The 10,461-nt window shown below is 35.2% G+C and overlaps 1 protein-coding gene across 1 annotated transcript in view; it reads right to left on the bottom strand.

Annotated features, from left to right (window-relative positions):
• Positions 1 to 10,461, bottom strand: part of LOC306849172 (uncharacterized protein) — a 419,330-nt gene that overhangs the window by 369,152 nt on the left and 39,717 nt on the right. The window lies entirely within an intron of this gene.

Here is a 10,461-nt window from a genome sequence, read left to right on the forward strand (position 1 = left end):
AAGGGGGAATTACGTTTGAAAGGCCGGTAAATAAAGTTGGTATTGATTTGATCTCATGTGTAATCCGTTTTGCTGTCTGACACCAAGTCCAGCAATAAAAGAGAATCATGTAGGACAGCATAATAGATAATACGACCATACATCAATTGGGGTTTGGGAGACGTGAGGGCGATAGATCATCTTCCAGCCAGACTGCTTAGCTATGGAATTTATAAACTAGCTCCTAAAATTGAAGTGGCTTTCCAATTTACAGATACGGCATGGTACTTTGTTGCTTTTCTCCGCCACAGTTGATTCTATTTCAAATTTACCACAATGATTCGCACAGCATCGCTGCTCTAAACTCAAATACACCAATCTAGCGAGACGGATAAAGTTTGCCAGATATAGCAGCTGTCCTGTGGCTCTTCAGTCATATTGATGGCCTCTTTGTCTCTTACTTTATCTGAAATGGTTGCCTTGAAAAGTCAGAGTATGTTTAAATTGGAGGAATTTGAAAACATTTTTATTCAAAGTTTCGTACATCATCATCATTATTCTTCATTTTATTCTTCTCAATACTATTACATTAGTTTAATTATGATTGATTTCAATATATTGATTTCAGATTCAAGTTGTGGAGAAGGATATTGGGACAAACCAAAAGCTCCAAATGCAAATATTACTACCCACTGTAATTATGCTGATATATATATATATATATATATATATATATATATATTTTTTTTTTTTTTTTTTGTCTTAACATGATAAAAATTATATCAATACATAAATTATAAATATATAATTCTTATATATAAATTCTTTATAATTATAAATAATAAGCACTGCATCAGATTATTATTAATGCATATTGTGTGTGTGTGTGTAAATATATATATATAATTTTTTTTTTTTAATGGAAACACTGTAGCGCTGACATACAGACTTTAATTAATTAAATTAATTCACCTTCAATACCCTGAACACAGCTGAAGACAAACTTTAAGGCATCAAAACGCATCACATAAGGTCAGTAAATGTATCCATGACATTTCTATGTCATACTCAATTAGAGTTTGGTGTCTATAACATGAATTCATTTCAGCACACATTTGCCTTAGTTATGGAACACTTGCACCATCTTCTGGAGACATAATATAGCATCAACAGACCAGAATAACACAATTCAAAATATGACTTCAAATGAAGGTAAAAGATAAAATCCTAAGTACTTAAAATAACAGATAAAGTGGGAAACAACCATCTAATTAGCATTAGAGCCCTTTCTATTTTGACTGAAACATAATACATTTCATCTTTAGCTGTGTAGACACTTTACAGCTGAAGTGTGTCATTGAGCCAGTATTGCTGTGTGAGGCTCAAACACACAGATCAGTGGCTAAATTTGCCACTTGTCAGGAAATCAACCTAAACATGCCTTCCCTTACAGTTGTGTATGCATATTAAACCGTAGTAGGAGGACGTATTATAACATCTTAAAATAGCACACACTCCACTAAGTATATGTTATGACACATTCTAGTCTGGCAGAGGACCATTATTAATCACAGGTTAAAGGCTAAACCACTGAGCACTAGTTGATAGCGTGAGTGAGAGGTCAGCATGATGTTACGGAGTGAATTTCGCTTACCTCATCAGCACTTGGCAGCTGTACTTGAGGTGGTCCCCACTCCTTACTGATCTTCTCTCTGATCCTCTGAGGGACGATCATGCATTTGTCAACAACCAGATCAGGGTAAATCCCCCTTTAATTTTCCCCTAAACAGCAAAAATGCAGGTACGAATAAGTGAACCTGCCTAGTACACCATCATTATTCAATGAACAGTTTTGGTTTCCTATGACAGGTCATGAAAAACTAATATAAGCTGTGAATAGCCCATGTCTGCACTGAAAGTTGAACTAGTGAGTAAGTTGTTAGATTTGTAAGGCATGCTGTGTGGGTTTTGAGTGGGACTGGCTGCTTAAGCATCCATGACTCAGTGCTCTGAGGGAGTCCTACACATCCCACACCGGCCTACAAGCCAGACTTCTGAAATCAGTTCATTTAAGGAAATATGGTTTGGAAATTAACCCTAGTCCAAAACTCCTAAAGGAACGCCAAACGACATTTGTTTCGGATTCCTACTGTAATTTTAATGAACCGATCTCAGCAGGATAAAATAACCTATTTAAGACATTAGAAGGAATTTACTTGGATTTTATTCATTAATTTTTTAACAGTATTTTAAGCAAACATTCAGGGTGTTTTTGATCATATTAACTAATTGTTTACTATATTCAGTATGCTACTTTTATATTAAAAATAATTATGTATTCCCATAGTTTACAGTGCGTACATTTTACAGCGCAAAAATAATGTTTTTCATTTTGCATCTGTTATCTATATGTAATTATATTACATGCATAAAGACAATGTATAATGCTGATTCCTAGAATTATATATAGCCGGTAAATAGCAGCTGTCATTTCCCAGATGCCTTTATCCATAGCTATTTACAGTATAATTAAAATAGTGACAGCCCTCTTTAAGCAAAGAGATACATCCACGCATTTACTGAACTAGATGAGAGCATTGTTTTGACAGATTTATCTCTTTTCTAAAGACAAATGCAGCTCCAAAGTAAAGTTAATGTAAGATTATGGATATAACGTATGGATGTAACTTATGGATATTCACTGAAAATAAAAATGGTACAGAGAAAAAAAGCTGATACAGCACGTATTGGAACTGACAAACAGTAATAGGGAAGTCTAAGGGAAAGAAGTAGATAAGCAGACCATTAAATTAAACAAATAATCATTTTGACCTGGCCCAGATAAATATTGATCTATCAGTACTGTCTAGTAACAAGTAATAATAATAATAATAATAATACCTTTTATTTATAGGCGCCTTTCAAGACACTCAAGGACACCGTACAGTAAATTACAAAACATAAAACACAAGCATTATAACATTTAACACGCAAATCATTATAATTGTTTAACAAGCAAATCATTAAAAGCTATTCTAAACAAATACGTTTTTATCTGAACTTCAAAATGGGAAATTGAGTCCAGCTGGTGAATGTTTAAAGGTAAAGAGTTCCATAACTTCGGCGCTTCAAAACTAAAAGCCCTACAACCAAAGGAACTCATCTTGAACTTTGGAACAGACAATAAGTCTGCAGAAGATGATCTCAAAAAGTGCAAAGGAGTATACAAATTAAGAAGATCTGAAAGATAATGAGGTGCCAAATTATGAAGAGCTTTGTATGTAAGAAGTCAAATTTTATAATGAACCCGATAACGAACAGGAAGCCAATGCAGCTGAAAAATAATTGGAGATATATGGTCAAAAGTATGTGAGTTAGTAACTATCCTAGCTGCTGAATTCTGGATTAACTGTAATCGATGAAATTGCTTTTCAGGAATGCCAACTAAAAGAGAATTGCAATAATCAATCCGAGATGTAACCAATGCACGAATAAGCACTTCAGTACTATCTTGAGAAAGTGAAGAACGAAGTCTAGCAAAGTTGCGTAAATGAAAAAATGCAGAAAGTCAAATATTACTAATATGAGAGCCAAACGAAAGCAAACCATCGAATATAACCCCAAGGCTTTTCACCTGGGTAGAAAAATTGACTGGGCAATTATCAATAAATAAGGTAAAGGATTGAGTTTTAGATAAAAAAAGATCTAGAACCCACAAGAAGGGCTTCTCTTTTGTTAGTATTTAACTTTATAAAATTATTGGTCATCCAAATATTAACATTCTTCAAACATTTAGTGAGGTCAGGATGAGAAACATTAGGTCTTGTAGAAATACACTTGTGTGTCGTCAGCGTAAAAATTAAAATTAAGAGCGAAAAATATGTCCAAAAGGTAGAATATAAATGATAAATCAAAGCGGACCCAAGACCGACCCCTGTGGAACGCCATGATTAACTGAAACAGAATCTGATTGTATATTCTTAATCTGCACAAACTGTTTTCTGTCACTTAAATATGATGAGAACCAGAGAAGCGCATTATCAGCTATTCCTATGCAAACCAGCCGACTAACTGAATGACTAATAGTATCAAAGGCAGCACTAATATCTAAAAGAATAAGAATAGACAGAAAACCAGAATCAGCAGCTAGGAGAAGATCATGTTTCTGTACTATGTTTGGGTCGAAAACCTGTCCGGAAATGCTCATAAATATCATTACTTTGCAGATGTGATTCAAGTTGAGCTGCTACTGTTCTTTCAAGTATTTTTGAAATAAAAGGTAGATTAGAAATAGGCCTGTAATTATTTAAATCATACTATACCACAGATTTGAATAATGAAGTAGGACATTGGTCATACTAAAATTCTCACAGGATAGAATGATAACATGATGAAGTCTTACTTGCAGAACTCAGTATCTTCTGAAGACAGGAGCTCATCACAGGTGGATGTGGTCATGTGACATGCAGAGAGGACGCACAAAACAAACCACGTGTAAAATAAATGCATCTCCAACGAGCCTTCACCTGAGACAGAGAAATGTGGGTGAGAGTAAATAACTATTTTTACTCTTTGTCACATTATGCGTATGTAAAACATAGTTTAAGTGCAATTTTAAGGCATTATATTTGGATAAATGTAGCCTGTGTATATCATAGTCTGTTTGTTTGTTTGTTGACAACCCACTAAGTCTTTGATAACGTTCATCATTTCTATATCATTTAGGCTACTGTACCTGAAATTCTTGACAAATCCTTGATTTTAGTAGCTGACGTTGAGCTATACCTTCAAACAGCATTTAGCTGTCGACTAAAATAGTTAGCTAATAATATTACGTTACAAATTTAAATCGAGAAACACATTAGAACCCGCCCCTCTTCACTGCTATTGGTGTAAAGTGATATTGACAGACACCTTAGTGGTCTATAGATGCGTCAATCAAGTTTTTTTTATTGTTAGTGTGGGGGGTTTTTTTGGGAGGGGGGGGGGGGGGGGGGGGGGGCTGAGAATGAAACACAAATACAAAATGCAAACTGCTAGTTTGTGTTTATTAAACACTATTTACACATTTCAAGGGCACATGCTGCAGGTTTCCTGTAAATACAAACTCCCTCTCCCCAATACCAGCTCATGGAAATGATGCCTTCCCATACAAATGGTCAACATCAGGCTAGATACTGAGAGAACATTCAAGTTTTGCTTTCAGTCATTTGATTTCAAGGCTTTCATGGCTTCTTTGCTGCACTGGCCCTACATTACTATAATTGTGCAGTAAAAACAACATCTCATGGTGCTGCTGACACTCTGTTTGGTTTGTGCTTCTTTGCAGTGGTGGCACTAGGACCTAGAGCTCATTAAAATGTGCTCCTATAGGATTTAAAAGCAAATATTCATTACTTACACATTGTATATTCTTCTGCTTTTACCCCTGATTAAGTATCTTATCTGAGAGTGAAATAAAATAGTAGACATGCTTCAGTGGCTAAAACTGCTTGGAAGTCTTTGGAGGGAACTGTATGCAGTATATTGTGCAGCACAGTGAACAGCATTTTTTTTCTATTTATATAGCAGACTAAAACCTTAGCCTATTTGCACACATCATGTCAAGGTAGTCAAGATTTAAAAAGCCTAACTGATCATTTTTCTCTTCAGTACATGTTTTTTTTTTCATACTTCCATATTGTCCATCTGTATCATAGTCTTACAGATTACTACACTTAATCAAGGAGACTGGATTCAGCAATCTATATCATCTTAGCAATGAAAAGCAATGTATGATAACACGTTCACATAACACATAGATAATACTTTGAAAATCACATGGTTACAATGGGCTAGAGTAGATAAATAACCATCAAACAAACAATATGACACAGATTTTACACAATATTTGTTGTATAACACATAAAACACATAAAGGATTCATTACATTTCAAATACAAACAGTTAATACCAGCAATGTTTCTGCTTGTGTACTTTACATTAAGGCATGGGGTATCTTCTCTGCAGCAACAGATTGGGAACACAATGTTCTGAGTAACTCGCTTCTATCTGATGTACAACCACAGGATTAGTTTGATTTATTTTGCTCACAGAGTTTCTACAATCTGTATTAGGTTAATCTTGGCTTATTAAAAACTCATAAGAAAGAAAAATCACAAATACGATCTCTTTAATAATTCATTTGTTTCTCCAAGACAGTAATGAGATTGAATGCAGACTTTTGCTCAAATGAGTAGTTCACCCAAAAATAAACATTTGCTGAACATTTACTTATTACTTTGTTTCTTCATCAGATTTGGAAAAATGTAGCATTCCATCCCCTGCTCACCAATGCATACTCTGCAGTGAATGGGTGCCGTCAGAATGAGCGTCCAAACAGCTGATAAAAACATAACAGTAATCAACAAGTAATCCACACCACCCCTCTCCATCAGTTTACATCTTATGAAGGAAAAAACTGCATGTTTGTAAGAAACAAATCCATCATCAAGATGTTTCAAGTTTAAACCATAGTTTCCAGCTAAAATATGAGTGATCTATCCATAATATTAATTTCTCCTGTGAAAAAGTAGTCTGAAATATGCACAGATCAAGCACTGTTTGGAAGCCAAAAGGAACATGTGGGTGGATTCTGATATGAGAGGATAACAGGCGGTGAACTTTTTCACTGGATGAAACATTATTATGGACGACTCGCATTTTAGCCAGAAACAATGGTTTAAAGTTAAAATGCCTTAATGATGGATGTGTTTCTTGAAAACATGCAGCTTTTCACCTCTCAAGATGTTAATTGATGGACTGGAGTTGTGTGAACTACTTGTGGATTATTGTGATGTTTTTATCAGCTGTTTGGACTCTCATTCTGACGGCACCCATTCACTGCAGAGCATCCATTGGTGAGCAAATGATGTAATTGTACATTTCGCCAGATCTGTACTGATGAAGAAACAAACTCATCTAAATCTTGGATGGCTTGACAGAGAGTCAATTTTCAGCAAATTTTAGCACATATTTTTTAGCACGTTAACAATTGTCTTATTTGTATCCATTTTAATGTCTCCTAAGGAATGGTAGGAGAAACGTCTGAGACAAAGTTGATACTTACAGTAGGTGCAACGACATTTCTTTAAATCTGAACTCTGAAAGAGCAACAACTGAGTAATAAATCAAACTGTAGCACATGATACCTGTCATATTTCAATACATTCATATCATCACTCCTATTTTGCTTTATAAACTAGTGTTACATAACTCTAAATGGTAACTAAAAACTCAACAAAAGTAGAACATTTTCACATGTATTATATGATAACAGGCTGATGCAATTGTCTGTGAAATGTACACCAATCAAACAATTATTGTCTATTATTGGATGGTTGGTAGAAACTGATCCATCCTTAAAATCATCCATTTCCAAATTACCTTTAAATTTCTTGCAACACTTTACTCTTTAGGATAAAACCTCATCACACTTCATCTTTATGTTAATGACAAGAGTCAGCAAATGTTCCTGAGTGCTATTACAAATGCTTAGTAAGATGCTGAAAAATCTTCACTCGTCCCACTGAAAGATTAACAGTCCATCGTGTATTTTCTAATGGAGGGAACTCAATCTGTATTGTTCTAGATCTACATTCAAAGCTCAGTTGTATGGGTTTCTAAATGAAAACAACATTCCCTTGCTGCCAGCTACAACAGCCTTGCACATGCAGGTCAGCTCTTAATCTGATTTATTAAAGCAGAAAACATTCTCTGATATTAATTAGTTTAAAACTGGCGGAAAATGCATAGCACATTGCGTTTTACTCTCCATAGGGTGATTTAAAATACCTTTTTTCAGTCAATCTGGTTCTATAAAACTACCGTATTTCCTTATAATAAGCCATTCTATATTTAAGGTGCTATTCGCTTCTATAACTATCGCATGTGCTAGATCAGAAACATTCAAATCGCAAAGGGTTTATATGAACCATGCTTGTGAGGTTTCCTCTCCTGTAGGGCGAGGTAATGCACCTTAAATAGTTATGTATATTGTGAAACTGCCTTGCATTGCATTGTTTTTCTTTATAGTATTAGAATAGTCATATAAATACTTTTTCCTAAGTTACTACTAGTTATATTAATATTTTAAAGACCCTAAAGTGTCCCTCAAGAATGGGATGGTGAAATATAGCAAGTGTAGGAAACACTCTACAACTACTTAAATGTAACATGCTGCGATGCATCATGGGATTGTCACAGGCCTGCCTGTGAAACTCATTCGAAAGCTTTCTGGGAACATTTAAAATTGTGTTTTGTGTGTGGTAGATTGATGTCATCCACCTTATGAAGCAGAGGTGAGCTTACTTTGGTAAAGACAGCAGCTAGTGCCCCCACTTTGAATGTCAGCAGTGTTGAGGCACTGTTTATATTCCCTGTAGAGAAGCCCGGTGTGACTGTTCACCCGGGATCCTGCTTTGAAGTATCTGGTTAGAATATTACAGGTTGTTAGTTGTTGTTTTCCAGCATATTGTTATCTAGACAAAAATGCAGCTTTCTGGAGGCAATCTTGATGTAAACCTGAACGTCTTCTTGTGATAGCACAAATACGTGACATTATGTCAGTAAATGCTGATTTTGTGTAAACCCATAATCGTTTGAATGTTGAATGTTTCGATTTCCATATTTGTCAGCTGAGGTTACAATTATTGAGAGGAAGAAATAGAGAAGACTGCTTCAGTCTAACATATAGACAAAAATATACACCACAGTGCGCAGAAAAAACAAAGAGTCTCAATGTATTGTTCTGTTGTGCACAAGTAACATTCAGCCTGAACGCTGATGAAGAGCAGGACTAGAACGTAAATGCTCTAATCATGTATAAAGTGGTAAAATGGGTTCAATACAAGTTAAACTGTATCGACGGGCATAATGTTGATTAGCACGGAATCTCCGAAAGTCTTTTCCAAAAGTCCTTTATGTTCACCAAGGCTGAATTTATTTGATCAAAACTACAGTAAAAAATCAGAAATATTATTACAATTTGAAATAACTATTTAATTTTAAAATGTATTTTATTCCTGTGATCAAAGCTGAATTTTCAGCATCATTACTCCAGTTTTCAATGTCACATGATCCTTCAGAAATAATCCTAATATGCCAATTTGCTGCTTGAGAAACATTTCTGATTATCAGGGTTAATAACTTTTGTGCTGCTTAATATCTTTGGAAACTTTTTTCTTTTTTAATGAAAGAACAGCATTTATTTAAAATAGAAATCTTTTGTAACATTATAAATTTATGTACTGTCACCTTTGACCAATTGAATGCATCCTTGCTGATTAAAAATATCAATTTCTTTCAGGGGCAAAAACTTGTACCTGGTTATTTTAACTTGAATTGTAATTTGTTTTGTTTGAAGCAAAAATGGCACTTACAGCATCACACTTGTAAGGAAGTAACTGTGAAGAAATGTGCAGCTCGTTATTGTAGAACTTGCATGAATAATTCATAGAATTGATTTGTGGTGGTGGTGCTTTAAGTACTTTTCTAGACGAATGAGCTTCTGGTTAGGAATTATGACATATTTACAGTGAGTGTATGAAAAAACGTATCTATCTATCTATCTTTTTTTTTTGCAGTGTCAGATTTACTGCAGCAACAACATCATAAACATCTGCCTCTATCCAGCCAATCCAGTCAATGCGTAGAACCAAGTCCCTGCCTTTGCTGTTTTTTTTCTTCGATAATCCATTTCACTCAAATGCGCATCTCAATTCAGAAGAAAAGTCGCTACTTCACTGCAACTTTAAGTCTTGTACTTTGTCTGTACACTGTGCATTTTTAATGTCTATTTCGTGGCCCTGTGTTTTTCCATTGTAAATGCCTTAAAGTACCAATGGTTATCATTTTCTGTGGTAATCAGCGTTATGCCAGATGCTGTCAATGGAGCTTAACTCACACTGAACCCACAACATGGCTATGGATTGATGTGGAGTCACGTCGGCATGCGGCCCTCCACAAACAGTCAACCTTTAAATGTCAAATTAATAATACCTTTAGTTGTTGAACGGTGGACACCATTTGAATCTTGAAAACATCGGTCTGTTGAAGTGGTTAGATTGTAGATTATATTTGCTGGTTGCTCTAAAACGTTCCTGTGTTCTCGTCCTTTAGAGCTGAAAAGCACTTAATAGCATTTCAAGTTATGAATATGTGCAGTTCTGCCATGTATGTTTCTATACAGATGAAGATATGGTTATGTTTGGGGAACCGATGCTGATTGTCTCTAAACAGCCAATTGAGCAGCGCTCTAATACCGCAGGATATGATGTCACAGGAGGACGTCAAAGCTGATTTGATTTGATGAAAAATCCAGCCAGTAGAAAGACTCAGCAATGTGCTTTTAGTCAAAGCCTTGTGTTTCTTTGACTTGCGTTCTCCATCCTGTTTCATTTTTGCTTGTTCTTCAGCAGCTAAAAGCAGGGCTTGGGCATTTTG

Source organism: Barbus barbus (genome assembly GCF_936440315.1).
Source record: "Barbus barbus genome assembly, chromosome: 29".
NCBI lineage: Eukaryota > Metazoa > Chordata > Actinopteri > Cypriniformes > Cyprinidae > Barbus > Barbus barbus.